The sequence below is a fragment of the Lycium ferocissimum genome, chromosome 8 (assembly GCF_029784015.1).
Source record: "Lycium ferocissimum isolate CSIRO_LF1 chromosome 8, AGI_CSIRO_Lferr_CH_V1, whole genome shotgun sequence".
Classification (NCBI taxonomy): Eukaryota; Viridiplantae; Streptophyta; class Magnoliopsida; order Solanales; family Solanaceae; genus Lycium; species Lycium ferocissimum.
The window spans coordinates 35,057,134-35,076,047 of NC_081349.1; positions in this window are offsets into that span (position 1 = coordinate 35,057,134).

Here is an 18,914-nt window from a genome sequence, read left to right on the forward strand (position 1 = left end):
ATGGCCAAACACTTTTTTAAAACCTGAAAAACTTCAACCAAATCAAGTTTTTCAATTTTTTTTTGGAATTCTATGGCCAAACGCTATATTCCATTTCAATTGAACTTACCAAAATACCTAGTGAAGTGTCAAAGTAGGCATGTTGACCTCCTGTTAGCTTACCCCCTTTTATAGTACGGAAAAGGCTCAAAAATGCCTTTAATCTATTGGAAATGGCTCAAAAATGCCCTCTTTTCACCTATTAGGTTAAAAATGCCCTTAATGTTTTCTTTAGGTTCAAAAATGCCCTTCAAGTTAACAGAAATATGACATGAAATTTAACTAAACAAGTGGCCATTTTTTATTGGTCCACATAATTTTTTGACCTAATAAAAAGATTCGACCCGGACCAACACCCACACCCGTAACTTAAACCCAGTATCTTTTACACCTCTCTCACATGGAGCTTTTTCTTCTTTCTTTCTTCCACATCAATTTCCCTCCCCTTTCTTCGATTTATCCTTTATTTTTAATTTGTTGTTCTTTCTTCCTCTTCAATGTCTGAAACTCATCAAGAATGTAACCATTTTAATTAAAATTCAGCAAAAGAGTTAAGCAGCCCAAAAGAGTACCTGATTTTAATTATCTGAAACCATGACTCAGGACATGAATGATCTAGAAAGGGATCAAAGTCGTTACAAGTAGCAGATAATAGGCTAGGAAAATCATCAAGGAAATAGCTAAATTCCATGTCATATTTATGTTAATTTGAATGGCATGTTTGAACCTAAAGAAAACGTTAAGGGCATATTTAACCCGATAGTTGAAAGGAGGGCATTTTGAGCCATGTCCAATAGGTTAAAGACATTTTTGAGCCTTTTCCGTTTATAGCATAGTAGGAAGTAGGATAATTGGCTGAAAAATAATATTAAAACAACCTTCTATTTTGTTTAGATCTACTTCCAACCACACATAATATTTTAAAATAATTTCACTTTAAGCATTTCATTTGCTTACTATTAGTATAATATATAGATAAAGTAATAATATGAGAGTTAGGTCTAACTTGTTTTCATTAAAATTAAGACGTCTGAATCTTATTGCACATCTAAATGATTAACATTGTGTCTCTAGATCGAAACACTGAATAATTAAGACTTTGTTTTTCAACATCTGAATGGGCATTATTTATTTATATATTAAACACAATAAATATACAATTCAAATAAGAAAGTAATTAAATATTAGAATAAAAAATACAAATCTAATAAAATAATATTATTATTTGATTAAAAAATGGAACAATTATGTTCGCTGGTGATGGTGGAGATGGTTTGTAGTGTTGATGGTGGTAATAGTTGGTGTTAGTAGACAAGTAGTCTTTGGTAGAGAGGTTGATGTTGTAGTATTGGTACGATGGTGACAGTTGATAATGGTGGTGGTGGTTGTGATGGTGGAGTTGGTTGTTGTAATTAGTAGTTAGCGGTGTAGGTAATGGTGGGAGATGGTGGTTAGCAGTGGTGCTAGTTGTGATGGTAGAGGTGGTTGGTACATAATAGGATTAAGCCGTACTGGTGGTAATGATTGATAGTGGTGGCTGCGGAGGTAGTGATAGTCGTGGTAGCAGTGGATATATATAATTACAATGATGGAGGCGGTTGGTGTGATAGTGATTGACAGTATTGGTTGACAACAGTGGCCGTTCTTTGGTAATGGCAGAGGTGACTGATGATGATGGTTGGCGATGATAATAGTAGTTGACAATGGCAATGGCGGTTATGATAACAGAGGTGATTAGTGGTGGTGGTTGGTGTTTTGGATAAATTGGTGGTGAAAATTATCCACACAAAAGTACTTCTTAATGATATTAAGACTTTTTTTCAAGATCTTAAATATTAAAACATATTCAGAGCAAATAAGTGCTTAAATGTTAATATAACAAATCCTCTTAATGACTCACTAAGTACAGACAAACGAGGTCTTAGCCCTTGTTCTATTAAACATCTAAGATAAGGTCTAAGACTATCTCTTCTTTTCCATAACATCATTTCTCAAAAACAACATACCCAATGAAATTCCACAAGTAGGATCTGGGAGGATAAAGTGTACGCAAGACCTTAATCCTACCTTGGGAGATAGGGAGGCTGTTTCCGAAAGACCTTCGGCTCAAGAAAAGCATGCCAAAAGGGGTCAGATAAGAATTGACGAAAGTAAAGAAGTAATGACAAAATACTATAGCTAAACATTTTGAGGAAAAGTAATAGTAACTGCAAACTAATACAATAAACGAAGTACAAGAGACAACAAATAGGCGAAATACAAAGACAACAAATAGCAGGGGCACGAAACTACCAGAATAATACTACAACTACTAGTATGAAAGGGTAAGTAGGACGACACTCAACTATTTACTAACCTTCTACCCTAATTCATGTCCTCCATAACCGCCTATCTAAGGTCATGCCCTCAGTAAGCTGCACCTGCGCCATATCCCGTCTAATCACCTCCCACCAATACTTCTTCGGTCTACCTTTACCTCTCCTGAAACCGTCCATAGCCAACCTCTTACACCTCCGCACAGGGGCATCTATGCATCTTCTCTTCACATGCCCGAACCATCTCAGCCTGGCTTCCCGCATCTTATTCTCCCCCGAGATCACTTCCACTTTGTCCCGGATATCATTATTCCTAATCCTATCTCTCCTAATATGCCCACATCATTTCTCCTATCCAGATAATTAAGCTTTCTAAATATTATTACAATGTTCTTTATTATAAACAGTGGCGGAGCTAGGATTTTTCACTAGGAGATTCAAAAATATAAAAGAGTAAGAAACGAGGAATCCGAGGGGGTTCAACATCTACTATTTATACATAAAAAATATTTTTAACCTTGTGTATATATACATGGTAATTTTTTGCCGAAGAGAATTCAGGTGAACACCCTGGCGACCACTTGGCTCCGCCCCTGATTATAAATTTAAACTTCTGGGTGAACCAGACGACTTGTGTGAAATAAGAGGGCGCTACTCCAAGCTTGTTTTGTAAATATAAATTTATATGAATATTATCCTAATAAAATAAAAGCACTCGAGAGAAACTATTTTTAACGTTTTATTAAAAGCTAGATATAACTTTTGCTACTAATAAAACACACTAATTTTTTGGCCAAAAAAGTTAACCAAAGAACAAGTGCTTGTGACAAAAATATCTAATGAGGCCCTCAGTTTGGCGTGTAGTCAAATGAGACTTTTTTCTTCCTTTTGTCGTTTTTTTCTCTCTCTTTAATTACCTTTGTTTGTAGATTAGGCTATATAGCCATGACTTATCATGTGTTTACTAAATGCATTTTGGATTCTGTAAATGCCTTTGAATTATATAAACTTATCAAGGATTTGTCCTTTCGTAAGATAAATAACTCCTAACATTGATTTTCTATATGTTTCTAGTGGAGTATAAATAAATTCATAATTCAATGTTTTTACTGCAACAATACCATTATAACGAGCATAGTTAAGCGTAACTATAATTTTACACTCTTAATATATATAAATTAAACTCTTTTTAACCTTTACCTATTTTTCCATTTTAAGGATTTGCGTTACCTCCGTTCACTATATATATATAGGAAAGCATTGGGAGGATAGCTATTTAGATTAATTCTTTATTTTTAATTTATCCTTATGTTAAAAGGCTACTGAAACGACCAAACAAAACATATCTATAAATTGTAGGCAAGCTCAACGTTGGATCATATCCGATAGAAACAAGAATTTCTTTCGCCGGAAAATTACACTATATATGTAAGGTTAAAATTATTTTTTATCTATATACAGTAGTAGATGTTGAATTCCTTAGCTTCTTCACGTAGATACTTCTTTATATTTTGAATCCCCTTAGTGAAAATCCTGACTTTACTATCGGTTTGTCACTGGCTCCTCTATACTTGTTAGCAGTCTCAAATAAAAAAAGGAATTAACTATAAAATTCATCGTTTTATCAGTAGTGAAATAGCGCGTAGCTAAACACTGATAATCTCTCGCTAAATAGAATTAGTTACGAATTTTAGCTGTTAATTAGCCGTAGAAGTTGTAGTGCAACAAAAAGGAGGGGGAGTGGGGAGAAGGGGCGGGTCTCCTACGATCTTAAACTTACACAACATGCATGAACTTTGAAGCCAGACAGATTTATATAGTAGCTAGAAATAGTATTTACACATGACAACTTTTCCAAGATATATATATATATAGAAGCACATAATTCCCAACTCTTGGGGGTTTTCTTTTGGGGAGGGGGATAGCTAGCTACCATATCTAAAAGTACTTTTTTGCTTTTCAAAAGACGTAGAGAAGTGAAAAGGGAGTCTTGGCGCAGGGACAAGAGTAGTAATCGCCATGTAATGAGGTCACTGGTTCACGTCGTGAAAACTATCTCTTAAGACTGCGTACAATAATCCCAACGAGATCTGACCCTTCCCTGATCGTTCTTGCACATGGCAGGAGTTTAGTACACCGAGTATGTTCTATTTCTTTTTCCTACAGATGTAGAGAAGTATCAACATCTGAATGAGAGTTATCAAGTTTGAGCTTGGGATTCCTCTCAATATTCCGCGATTTAACATCTGGCCAAAGGGAGAGAGAAACTTGGGAAGATGGCTTATGATTTTTGTGTGGAGAGATCATGTTTAATTCAGAGTGGAAATAAAGCTTATTATTTGACTCCACATGATGATCAAAATGCATTAGCATATTTTTCAAGTGCTCTTTCTCCTGCCTCATCTTCTTGATTTTTTGCAATTGTTTGAACCTTTCTTGTAACAAAGAAATAGAGGATCTAACTGCCATTTGATCACTAGTGCTGCTGCTTCTGACCATTGATTAATATATGATAAATCAATAAAAGAAGAAAAATAAGAGGTTTATTATGTGCCAAAGGTATAACTTGGTAAAGGTTTGGGAGAGAAATTTGGTTTTTGTGGTATGAGTTTAAGTTGCATGGCTATTTATACACAACATGGGGTAGGGATATTTTGGCCATTACATTATTTGGGTCAAGAAAAATTTAGGAGAATCAGCAAAAAGGCACAAAGTCCAAAAGGAAAAAAATGTTTAATTTGGTATAAGCTAAGTTGTAGTAGTAGTTTTGTTAAGTGGAGTATATGTGAGAAAAAATGGCTAAAGTGGAGCTCAAGAGGAAAATGATGAGAAGGAAAGTCCAAAAATAGGTTAAAAACTAGTACGTGGAATTGTGTGTTTGAAGGAATAATAATAGGTTTTGTGATATGCTCTGCCAGATTGATCCTCTTTTAACTTTGGAGAGTATGGTGCCTCTTTTGGTGGCCATTTGGTGCACATCAACTTTTTCTCCTATTTGAATTCAATTGATTTATATACATTGAAGATGTAAAAAAATAATTATACACTTTACTGTAATTTCACTTGTTAGTATCAGGTTAATTGCTTGCATCTTCTAGAAAATAATAATCATACTTATTATGGTCGGTATATGTAGTTAGGGGAATAGCAAAATCTGAATTTTCATTGAGGGATTCAACATTTATTACATGTATATATATAAAAAAAAATTGACTCTATATATATATATATATATATATATATATATATATATAAAGTGTGATTCGTCTAAACGGGTTCATCTTCTAGCTTTTATCCTAATCAGAGGCAGATGCAACTCATCATTGAATATAATTTCAACTGTGAACCCAATATCTTTGACGTGGAATGTATATGAGTTCAACTACTTATAAGTGAGTCCATGCGTGCATGAGTGTATTCGGCCGTCCCAAAGATTATGTAACATTTCGACATTTATTAAATTATAAACTTATACTGTAGTTTATACATAGATAAGAATTAACCTTAGAAGTTAAATTTACCGCAGGTTTAACTTCCGAATCCGCTTTTATCTATAATTATCTTTAGACTTGTGTAAAAACCATCTCTCTATATTTCTTATTTCTTTATCTTTTTCTTGTTTCTATGCTAAATATAGCTTTAATTTGTACTATATGAAACTTATTTTCTAGTTATTGTAGCATTGGAAGGTAGTGCTTGGAGGAGAACTAGAGGAAAAATAAAAGCATAAAATGACAAGCAATAGAAGTGGGAATTATCATTGGAGTCCATGATTCCTCAATTACACTAAAATACAATTTATAAAGTCTGCCTAACATTCTCCCAGTATCTATAGCTATATAGCTTTGCTTTGGGAATAGAAAAATAAAATTAAAATAAAACCAACATTCTTTCTTGCCTACCTAATCCCAAATTTTGGGGTTTTGTCTTTAAGTAATTGGATGATAGTGGCATGCAGAGATGAAAGCTGCAGATGCTAATGTTGATGATAGGATGCTTTTGATTAGTTATATATATAATATATATATACTCTTTATTTCTTCCAACATGCCCAAATGATTTTTCCTTAGAATGTTTTGCTTTGGAGAAAGGGTAAAAAGTATGTTTTTTGAGAGTAGACAACGCGTGCACTTCATCTATGTTCTTACATATGTAAACATACAAAAACAATTCAAAGTTATATGCATTCATAATACAAAAAATAATCACATTGTGGATAAATTTTAACTAGTAATTGCATGTTAGTTACTTTTTCTGTTTTAATTTGGTGACATTATTTGAATGGTGCAAGTTTAAGAAAGAAATAAAGATTTTTTGAACTTGTGGTCTAAAACAATTTTTAGACATTTGTTGACTATAAATCATCTCCTTAAGAGTAAAAAGAGAATGTTACCGTCAAATTATTTCTAAATATAGAAAGTTTTTTTTTTTAAGCATAGACTAAAGAGAAAAGTGTCACATAAATTCGGATATTGAGAGTACTATAAATAAATCATTTTGCATCAACGACAATGCATAGAACTTAATTAATTAAACTTACACACAAACTTAATTATCTTGCATCGACGTCAATGCATAGAACTGAATAATTATTTATACATATTAAGTGAATTTTTTTAACACAAAATGTGCTTTTGGAAAAACGGCTGAGCTTTGACAAATCCGTAACTAAGAACGTGTTTGGATTGGCTTATTATAGGTACTTTTAAGCCAAAATAGCTTTTAAGCACTTTTGTAGTGTTTTGTTAGGCTTTTAAATCACTTATTTTTAAGCAAAAATAACAAAAATGAGCAAAAACCATAAGTTAGGATTTCCAAAAATTTAACTCCGCCCATGGTGCGTGTATCTTTTTCTTCCTTATTTTTCTTCTCTTTTCCCTTTTCTAGTGTGCCAAAAGGGACATATGTTTTCAATTTGGGAGGAAAGAAAGCGCAATCTATGGGGTTTTTGTCACAACTTATAATGGGATGGTTTGTGTTGGAAGTTGCTAACATGTTGCATTATCCCATGAGTGAATCTCATTTTACCCCCCTAACATTTAAGGGTTGGGAAAGGATACCCCCCTTACATATTGAATGGAAACGATAACCCCCTATCCAATATTTTCCCGTGAGAATCTTTTGTTTTTAATAAAGATTTTTTTTCTTTTTCTTTCTAGAATTAAATACAATATATAACTCTTATTATTGTCTCATTCACGTATTCTTTTGAAAATAATGTATAACAACTACTTGAAAAAATCTGTTAATAAATTTCAAGCTACATTTCGTTTGTTTTTTTTTTTTGGGGGGGGGGGGGGGGGGTGGGTACTACATTGCCAATATCTTAATTATTATACAATCTAGTATTAGTGCCCGTGCGAGCGGACGATATTAAAAGACACTAATCTATGTTAAATTGTGATGTCTCTTGTTTGAGTACATTGTGTCATAACAAATGTCAAGTATCATCTAATTTTCGATATAATATACTCAAATTAATGATATTTCTGTGAAATTAAAGGAAACAAATTAAATCTTTTTAAATATTATTTGATTTAATCTTTATATTTAATTCATAATGAATATATATATATATATATATATATATATATATATATATATATATACACACACACACATATTTCTCTAACCCTTTTCTCATTCAATTTTTCTTATTATGGTATTTTAATTATTTTCTTTGTCAATTAGTATCTTACGTTTAATCAAAATAATATCATATATGATTTTAGTCGTGATTTTGAATTCGTCCAAAATATAAATAGAAACTTTCTCTTGTTACTTGTCATAAGATATATTGATAAATTTAATAATTACTACTAAGCATTATTTTATATAAGCAATTGAATTATCTTCTTTTTTTGTTTCCGATCCACCAAATTTTGTGTTTTAATTTTAATTGTTAATATATATATATATATATATATATATATATATATATATATACACGAAAGATTCAAAACTTGGACATATAGAGAAAAATATAGATAAGATTTAACAAAGATTAAATCTCGTTTCAATGGCTAGTTTAGTGACTTTTTATTATTTTTTTGAAATTAATTACTTATTCTCACCGGAAAATATTGGATAAGGGGTTATCGTTCTCATTCAATATGTGAGGGGGTAGCATTTCCCAACCCTTAAATGCTAGGGGTTAAAGTGGGATTCACTCTTATCCCATATATGGAGGTAAAATTATTACTCTTATAGTAATTGATAAAGTACAGTAAGTAGCTAGTCTAAATTATGCTATGTACTTACTATTTTGCCCAATTGAGAAATGGTGCCAATGAAGAAGCCACTTTGTCTAATTAAATGGATAAAGGTACCAGTTAGAGGTGGCAAAAATGAGCCAGCAGCAATCTATAACCCGCCCAACTTCTAACAGGTTGGACATTAAATAATTTTCGTATGGGTTGATTTGGCCAATTGCGCCAAAAAAGAAAGACTAAAGCATTAGTTTCATGCATGAAAGATCTTTAACTATACAAAAGCAAATTTACAACGGATCACTTATTTAAGCCAAAATTACTAAGCTCTGATGAATCAGTATTTTGTACACTACATCCGTCCTTGCTATCTTCCTCCTTCATGTTCACACAAATTACAGACTAAGGATATTAAATAAACGAGGTAGGTAGAAGAGTTTAAATAGATTGAATCAATAAATCAGTTAAAATTTAATTCGGTTAAAGATGAGTTTCATCGAGCAAGCTAAATTATGGATCATAGCTAATCAATCCGCTCAAAATTGATTTTGAAAGAAGTTGTTCTTTTTCTTTCTAGAGAGAGATAATGAGAAAGAAAAATACATACCAAATCTAAAAGTTTTCCAAGAGGTCAACTTGGATTACATTAATATTGACCCATAATTTTAGATGGGGTAATTTGGTCCAATGACCAAAAATTGATCCTTGAATAAACATATTTCAACTCAACCTGCCCGCCAACTTTGAGCAGATTGCATTTTTATGGACTAATTTGACAAATTTATTACATTCATCGAAAGTAAATGAGTGAATATGATATTTAGCAGGGGTGTTCATGGTTCATGGTTCGGTATATATGATTCAACTTTTACATGAAAAGAGATCATACTATGTTCTTTGTTAAACATATAAATTAACAAAACCAAAATAAAAAGATTCGGTTTGGTTTATTATGGGTTTTTTGTTATGTTTTCGGGAGGTTTTTTATGATCTTTTTCCACATGAAATGTTAACTCAATTATTTAATCTACTAGAATTAAAGATAGAAATTCAGCCACAAATACGGAAACGATCCCAACGATTTGTCAGGATTTGTGACTAAAATCTTGACGTTCACCATAACTTGTTGTTAAGAAAAGTTTTGTGATTAAAATCTTGGCAATTCGTCATTATTTGCGGACAAAATTCTGATGATCACTGTAATATGTTGTTAAGGCAAGTCTTACCCAATATCAAATAAGAAATCCTAAACCGACAAGGTTTTGCTACAGATTTTGGGACAACAATTATTCTTTTACATTTTTAACGAGGCTAAAATTTAAATAATGACACTCGAAGATCCTATTTGTGCAAATTACCCGTTGATGGGCCCCCTGCTGTTGGCCCAATAATTGGTTTTCCTGCATGTTGGGAGGTAATCAAAAGCGGGCAATTCGCAGAATTGCCCCTCTTTTGGGGTGGTCTTTAAACATGTAATGAAATCAAAGGCATGATACTTGTTGGGTTCAAACCCTATTTTTATTTTTAATTTTAAAAAAAAATTTGCAAAGCGAGTTAAATTGATACATAGATGTTTAACTAAGCAAGTATATTATATATTTTTTTTTGCGTAAACTTTTAGTAATGCCCTAAAAGTGTGCGTAAATGACTAAAATTGACAGTTTTTAAAGGCATAACTAAAAGTTTGCCTATAACACAAAGTTTAAATTTTGCACTTTTAGTTGTGTTTAACTAAAAATATTGGGAAATTTCAAGTTTTCTAAAGTAAAGGGCACTTATATATATATATATATATATATATAATATATATATATATATATATATATTTTTTTTTACTTTTTATAAACTTTTAGTTATGCCTTAACTAAAAATGTAACTAAAAATATGCCCATAATGCGAAACTTTTCCTTAAGGCATAACTTAAACTTTCCTTATTCGCGCCTTAAGGAAAAGTTCTTGCCTTATGGGGCATAATTTTGTTATTCTAAGCATAGAGCATAACTAATTTATTTTAAAAAAAATTGGGGCGGACCTTTTGATTATCTTAGGATCATCAAGAAAAGCTAAACTTAAAGATTTTTAGAGAAAAAAAGATTGTATGCGGATAGTGATGACGCTCCACAAGATCTGCCTTGCGAAATTATTTTTTATTTTATGCTTGAGCGGGTGTTCGAACCCAAACTAGGTCCCATTATTCGCCCCACACCTTTCCATATTTCCTTTGTCTCAAATATGAGGGCGAAATTTAAAGACCATAAATTTGAGGGCAAAATTTAAAGACCACAAATTTGAGGGCAAAATTTAAAGACCACCCCAAAAGAAGGGCAATCCGCGCAAAAAAATGATCAAAAGCTAGCCAACACAAAGACATGATACTTGTTGGGCCCAATGATACATACAAGTCATTGGGCAGCCACGTAATGACAAATTGACAACTATTTTCTTGACACATTATTTGCACTGACCAAAATATCAAGTTCTCAAACAGGCACTATTTTTATTTTTATTTTTATTTTTATTTTTATACTTAGCTATAAAACGACAGTGCGATGCAGAAATTATCTCACATTCACGCAAGATCCGGGGAAGGGTGTCGTTCTAAGCATAGGTAATTCGATGATTTAAATTTTATGGGTTGATCTTAAGATTAACAACCTTATATTTTTAAAATTATGGGCTCATATCCATTATTTATTAGATTTAGTAATTTTTTACATATAAATGTATGCTCCGTGTCGAAAGTTTGGGGTTTAAACTCCTTCATACAAGGTTAGATACGCCTCTGGTTCTAAGAGAGTATAATATAAGTAGCTTACCTTCACACAAGCATTAGTGACTTCACGACTCGAACACGTAATTTATAAATCACACAAAGACAACCTTAATGTTGCTCCAAAGTTTCTTTTCTGTATTTACCTATAATTTGTAAAATTATGAGCCCGTTTGGATTGGCTTATAAGTTCTTTATAAGATTTTTATTTTCAAAATTTTGGATTTTTTGAGTGTTTGGGGTAATTTCAAAAATGTTTTGTCTTAAAATAGTTTTACAAAAAAATAATTAGCCCATTTAAACTTAACTTATCAAAAGTTTCTATAAGTATATAAAAGATATCATCCAAAAAAAAATAAGTTAAAGCTAAACTTTATTTTTTTAGGCTTTACTAAAGCTATGATTAAATATGGCGTAAATCAACAGGCTCTATGTCTCATCCTAAGAACTTGCATGCTTACTATTTACTTTTACTAAGTATAGCAGAGACATCTACTTTCCCTTGAACAATCATTTATTTCTCAAAAATTAAATTAAGATACGGCAAGTTAGACCAGACACCTTCATCATCAAGAAAAGCTAAAGTAAAGATATTCATTATATCCTAGTGTTTCAATAGAGAAAAAAGGCAATTTCTATTGTGATGACACACAAGATATTGATAGACCCGTCAAAATGGTGATTTGGTTATATTACTAAAAGATGACGTTGGATGACTAGTTTAACTAGGTCCCATTGTGATGACACACAAAATTTCACTATTTCCTTTGTCTCATTTCAATTGTCGTGTTGACCAAAAGATAATATTTTAGAATATAAATTAATTAATTTAAATTATATTTTTACTATTTAAGGAGGTCAAAAGTGCTTGATAGCATTTACTTTCTAATTAATAGGAGTAATAAAGTGAGGAAAAAAATAAAGAGAACTAGTCAATTATATGTTATAAATTATATGTTATACTTAATGTTTTATTATTTAATGTATTAACATTGAAAGATGCTTAAAATTGGACGGAGGAAGTAAATTAATTTCTTCGTTTGGTGGACTGGTCAAGGGCTCAAAAATCAAAAGCTTATCACATGAATTTGTTGAAAAATAGGGGTGAGTGACTGAAAGAGTTAACTAGTTACACTTACTAATAGAATATAACTGTAGTATTATTTTATCATATGATACAAGCAGCACACAGTATTAAATTAGCAATCATTATTGTTTCAAACACATAATCCACAGAGTTTGAACATTCATAATTCATTGTTACTAGATTTGGTATGAGAATTAAGGAAATGGTTTAATGCTTAAACATAAACCTTAGGCTACTTTTCTTCACTTCTTTTTCTAACTTTTAATTTTCTTTTCAACTGTTTTACTTATCCTTACCCATTTCCAGGATGCTTTTACTCTTTATCATTGCCCATCTCTAGGATGTTCTTTTTCTTTCATATTAATTTATTAATAAAAATGTTTTCTCTCTTTCTAGGAGTTGGGGATGGAAAGGACACAATCAAAATCTTGACCACCGATCTTTGGTCAAGTGGGTCGAGTCGCCGGTATTATATTATGTACCGTCACAAGCAGCTTGTGCCGATATTGGGATCAATCCAACACTACTAAGGAGGTGGGAGACTGGGCTAGGGGGAGGGGTGGGACGGGACTGGGACGGGTCTATATATGGGGCTCGTTGGATTGAACTCTTAAGGACCGAGAGGCAAGCTCACTAGTCTAGACCGGGGGACTTGATTTTAGCATTTTTTTTTTCTAATTCTTTTACAACCGTTAACAAGTAGTGGGCCGGGCCGAACACCTAAAAAGTCCCCAAATTCCGGTCCCCTGAAGCCCCCTAACCCTAAGCCCCCTAAAACTCCAGATGGTACCGGCCTGAGAGCGGTCAAAGGGCCACGATCGGCCAGCCCAACCCTTTATTGGGATTGGGAAGGGAGTCGTATGCATGAAGATTTAAAGATTGACTTTTTAAGTTTGTCTGCATACATCAAATTCTCTTATAGTACGTATCATGAAGACACGTGGTAAGATGAATAAGATTTTTTTTATTTTCAAAATTTTGGATTCAAGCCTTGTAAATGGAGTTTTTCAGGTAAGAAGTATTTCTCTCTTAAATGAGTTTTACATGATGCAAATCTTAAATTAACCAAATCAATAAATTTTGTGCACTGTTAAAAAAGTTTCTCAATTACATGCCTATATAGTACATAAGATCATCCAAAGTAATAAGAATCTTTGTATACCAGCTCAACTTGATTATTTTTAGTCCACTTTGCCAACTACACAAATCCAATATCTATGATTAAATAATACTTTTCAGTCTTTTTAGTAGGACAATTAAGGGTTTAATAGAAGCCACCCACTAATGAGAAAGATCTAGACGGAGTATCAATAGCGGTCCATTTTAATTATTTTATACATTAAATTAAAAAAAATCTGGTGACCTTTTTCTTGCACATGGTCAAATATATATATATATATATATATATTTTTTGTTTGTTTCACCAGTTTGATGTTTAACATAGATACTTTTTTTTTTCCTACCATTATTCAATTTTAAGCTGGCAAATTAGTCTTCTTATGGACGTGGGTTCCACTTATAGAAAAGATACAGAAAAATATCAGAAGATAATGAGAAGGGGTCATCGGTAATATATTATATACCCACCCCTTTATCATCAATTCTTCATCAAAATATATAGGAAAAAGAATGGAAGCATCAAGAGTTACAGACTCTCCAAAAGCTTAACTCTTTCTTGAACTATCATCATTACAAATTAATCTCTATTAATAGTGCATTTCTAATTAGTTTCAATTCTTTTCATATATTTTATATATTAAACTCTCTTCTTTTTGTTTTCTTTGTTGTTGGGAAACTAGAATACAAAGATTGCAAAACTATAAGTAGAAGATTCAAATGATGAAGACATTTGATGGGTAAGCCATCTAGAAATCAAAATGGTCTCATTTTTGACTTTTAATTTTTCTTTCTATTTGTTTGTTACAATATATATAATATAATGTTTGTCTTTCTTGTGTATTGTCAATATATCCTACGTAACTCTATGTTGAACTACATGGAATGATGCTTGTCATTTAAAGCCATTGTTATCACCAAAACAAGCAAAAAAAAAAAAAAAAAAAAAAGTTGGTAAGTGGCCTTTCTCATCTTCTATAGCCAATTTCCACAATTTCCTTTTCCTTTTGCGGTTTTAAAATTGGGAAACTGTCTAGTAAAAAACTCTATTTCCTTAGCCAAAAAAGAAAAAGATCAAAGCCAACAGATTTTGACTCACGCAATTGACGAGGAAATAAATGTCCTTATAGCTATGGAGTATTGGTAGGGTTAACTTAAAAAAGTTTAAGCAAATGCCCATGTCATGGTTCCACCAGGAGTTATTTATCATTGAAATCAAGTTGAAAATGATCCACTAGGACTTCATCAGCATGGAAATTAATAATTTTTCGAAATTTTGATCAAAATTTTCAATTTGAGCTCTATTCAACATGATTTATCTTTCAAGATATAGTCAATTCAATCATCCTTTCTTCATTTACTATTTTCTTAACATTGCCTAAAAATATATAAAGCTATAAATATTAATATTAATATTGGATAGAAGAAAGTCTCAGCATTATACAAAATTTTTGTAGGCCACGTAAATCAATATATACATCTACATTTAAGTGCATGATCTTACCATTCAAAATTGTGATATAGCAGTAGGTATTTCTTTATCTTTAACTTTATCTACAGTTGAAATTTCTTGGAATTGAGTTGTCTTTGGAAAGGTATGTTTCTGCCGAAAATGAGACTTAAGAACATGAATACGGAATTACCTATTAGTCGAGGCCCAAAACTAGTAATAAATATAGAACAAAAAAAAAAAAAAAGTGAACAATCATGGAACCTTCTATATCATGACTGACCCCTAGCTACTTACTAAGTAGACCCCTAGCTACTTACTAAGTAATTAGCAAAAGACTTATATCAGGAGAAAAAAAAAAGGCATGAAAATGACAAAGGAAACAACTTGGGATGATACTAAAATAGGACAGTGCTATAAGAGAAGGACCAAGGAAGATCATTACTTGTTTCCATGTCATCATCACATTTCGTCTTTTTTAAGTTACAATACAACAGTTAGTCATTTTTATAAATAATAAATGAATTTGATTAAAAACATGTGAGGAAAATTTAATTTAAGTGTGCTTAAAAGAAATGTTTGTTTCCACCTTCCAGGAACCTAACAGTTGCATATAAAAACAAATCCAAACGCGGTCTTCTTTGTCGGCACACATTATATTACCCTTAATTTCATGTTTTATTTACATGATATGCCATTTATAACTTGCGTACGCAATTTCCCTATGTTTTCTTTAACGCTAGCAGAAGTACTTTGTGTACGATACTTGGGAATTTAAACTGTTGATTAGTTCTTCAATACATAAAAATAATTGCACACAGAGTGTTACTTAGCTGTTAATGTCAACGGGTTATCTAGAAGGTCCATGATCCAAGATGGTAATTTAGATTTTAGGGTGTGTTTGGTACGAAGAAAATTGTTTTGTGTGATTGATGTAAGTAAAGTCGTAGCAACAATCGCATTTCTATAATTTGTGGGAGGGACCAACTCCCAGAAAGGCTAGAAGGCGGAGGAGAAGTAAGCCGAACCTCTAATCGACCTGGACACATACATAATTCTCAGCGTTTCAAATTTTCATGAAAAGTAAGTGGTTCTCTTAGTTATTTTTTTAGTGTTTGGTAAATAACTAAGAGATATTGTTTAAGAACATTTATATATAATCTAAGCAAATATTATGGGCAAGGGTGAAGCAGGAGCGGCCGGAGGGTATTAGTTACGAGTTCAGACGAACCCAATAACTTTTGTTTAGACCATATATTCCTTTTTAAAAGATCCACTAAATATGTAAGAAAATTTAATTTCGAAAGTAACGTAACTATGACGACTATGAGTTCGATTCAAATTCAAAACCCAATAAACTTTAAATTCTGACTCTCTCTGAAATGGGGTAAGGTGGTTGCATGGTTGGGGTACTGTTGGTGCGGGGGACACTACCAAAAACATCCTATTTTCCTACTGAAAAATGCTTAGTGGCTATTTCCTACTAAATGTTGGAGGGAAAAACTTAAATAATAGTGTTTTCACACGGAAAGATTATGAAGTTTTCTAGTATTTCAACGGGAATTTATTTCCCACCATGCGTTTTCCCGGTGATCTGATTAGGTGGGAATGAGGTGGGAAAATCATGTTTTATAGCATAAATTTCCCTAGGGGTGTACATGGACCAGGTTAGTTCGGATTTTTTAAACACCAAACCAAACCAATTGCGTCGGGTTTTAAAATTTATACACCAAACCAAACCAATAAAATTCGGGTTTTTAAACCTCGGGTTTTCTCGGGTTGTTCGGTTTTCTCGGGTTTTTTTGGGTTTTTTTCAGAATAGTCTTGATACAAAACATATAACTTTTACTTCAAATATTTTTTTAGCCCTAGTAAGATACAATTATATAATTAAGGTGTTTCTTAAGAAAATAACACAAAATGTGAGAAGAGTGATGACATTGTATTAAAATATTCAACAAAAGCTAATATAATCGGTTAAAATAAATATTGCTAATTAACAAGCCATAAAAGAAAATGACCATAATGCGAAAATACTAAGTCATGCTAAAATAAGTATTAATTATATGACAAAAAAAAAAAACTTAAGTTGTGTATTTTTACTCTCTAAATCAATTATGCAAAACTAAAGAATAGATATCCAACATTATTGTCATTTCTAGTGGTAAATTGAATTTCTTTTGTTAGGATTAGTGTTGAGTTGGTTTTGGTTTAGACTTTATTTGAGTTACTAACATCCATAGGATATAAAACTTATTGACATTCAAAATTCTAAGTTCAAGCTTGAATAATATGATAATAGATAAAAAATTACGAAAAAATTTAAGAAATATTTATAAATTACTTTACAAATAAATATTTTTATGTATAAAATATTTTAAAAATTGAATACATGAAATGTCGGGTTGGTTTGGTTCGGTTTGACTTTTTTTAGCTAAAATCAAACCAAACCAATTATGGTCGGGTTTTTTTTTCCAACACCAAGTCAAACCAAACCAGTCGGGTTTTTCTCGGTTTGACTCGGTTTATCGGTTTGGTGCGATTTTTCGGTTTACTTTGTACACCCCTAAATTTCCCATTGAATGTCGATAGAAAAATCCTCTGTTTCTAGTAGTGGGAGTGTGCATATGACTCACAAAACAATTCAGTTAAACTATGTTTAATTATCCCTTGTGTGTGCTAGGATTAGCCAAATCAAACATCCCTAGGTCGTTAGGGTCAAACACAATGACAATCGGGTAGAAATTGTTGTTAGTGAGAGTGGGGTTAGGGGCAGTGGTGAGGGTTGGGACTTGGGGTTAGAGTGCTGAAGGGTCCGGAGGAGAAAAGTAGTAGTGTAATACTATTTATGAAATTCACTGAGTATGTTATTGTTGTTGTTTTTCTATTTTGATAGAAAAGTCATTTTCTTTACTTTTAAAAGTTCTATGTTTAAAAAGAAATCTCAAAAAATATTTGACTAATCTATGAGAAAATTAGAAAATATTTTTTTCATATCAAACAAACACACCTTCAGTGTTAACAAGTGAACCGTAAAAGCCAATTTAAACATATGAATGAGCAACGAGCAATAAGCAATCTCTTATATAGTGTTCCAAATATATGTCATGACTAAGAAAGAGAACAAAAGAGCAAGTCAAAATGGCTCCAGCAAGTTAAGCCTAGTTATGCCAAAAGGACTACTGCTTCACTGAGTGTGTCTTATTTTAAGGGATCGTTTGGTTCATGAATAAATTATGTTGGATATAATGCAAGAATTATAATACTAGGAATATCAATAGTCACTAAATTATAAGTGAATATACATCTTATTTAATGTGAATGTTTAATTTTTTTTTTTTTTTTTTTTTGTCAGCCACGAATCTTTGGTTCAATGAGATATATTGTGCATAATGAAAAACATGTGTTTAGCCAAGTTCAAAAATACCAGTATTTGTTAATTTTAGGCTTCATTTATTTGCGACTAATGAAGATCTGAATTTGAATTATTCAAATCTCAAGCATTAAGGTACATGTGGTTTTTTTATGATAACTTAATGAGTCTGGATAGGTCTGAATGATTAAAACGTATAATAAAATCTTAATATGATTAAGATATTATTAATACATTCTTATCGCTAATCATATCGGACCACCATTGTGGTCCCCTTCCCAACCATTATCAACTATCATTATTCTTGTTGTCGCGCACCATTATCAACTATCCACCACCCACAACCATCATATCAACCATCACCGCCAATCACCATAATTCGATGTCATCACCACTAGCCACCGTTTACGATCACCATCACCAACCATCATTACCAATAACCACCAATTATTATTAATATCACCTACTACTACCATTGCTGCTACCCACCATCATCATCGACCACCCACAACCACCATCGATCATCAACCACAACCCCCAATCACCATAATCAGT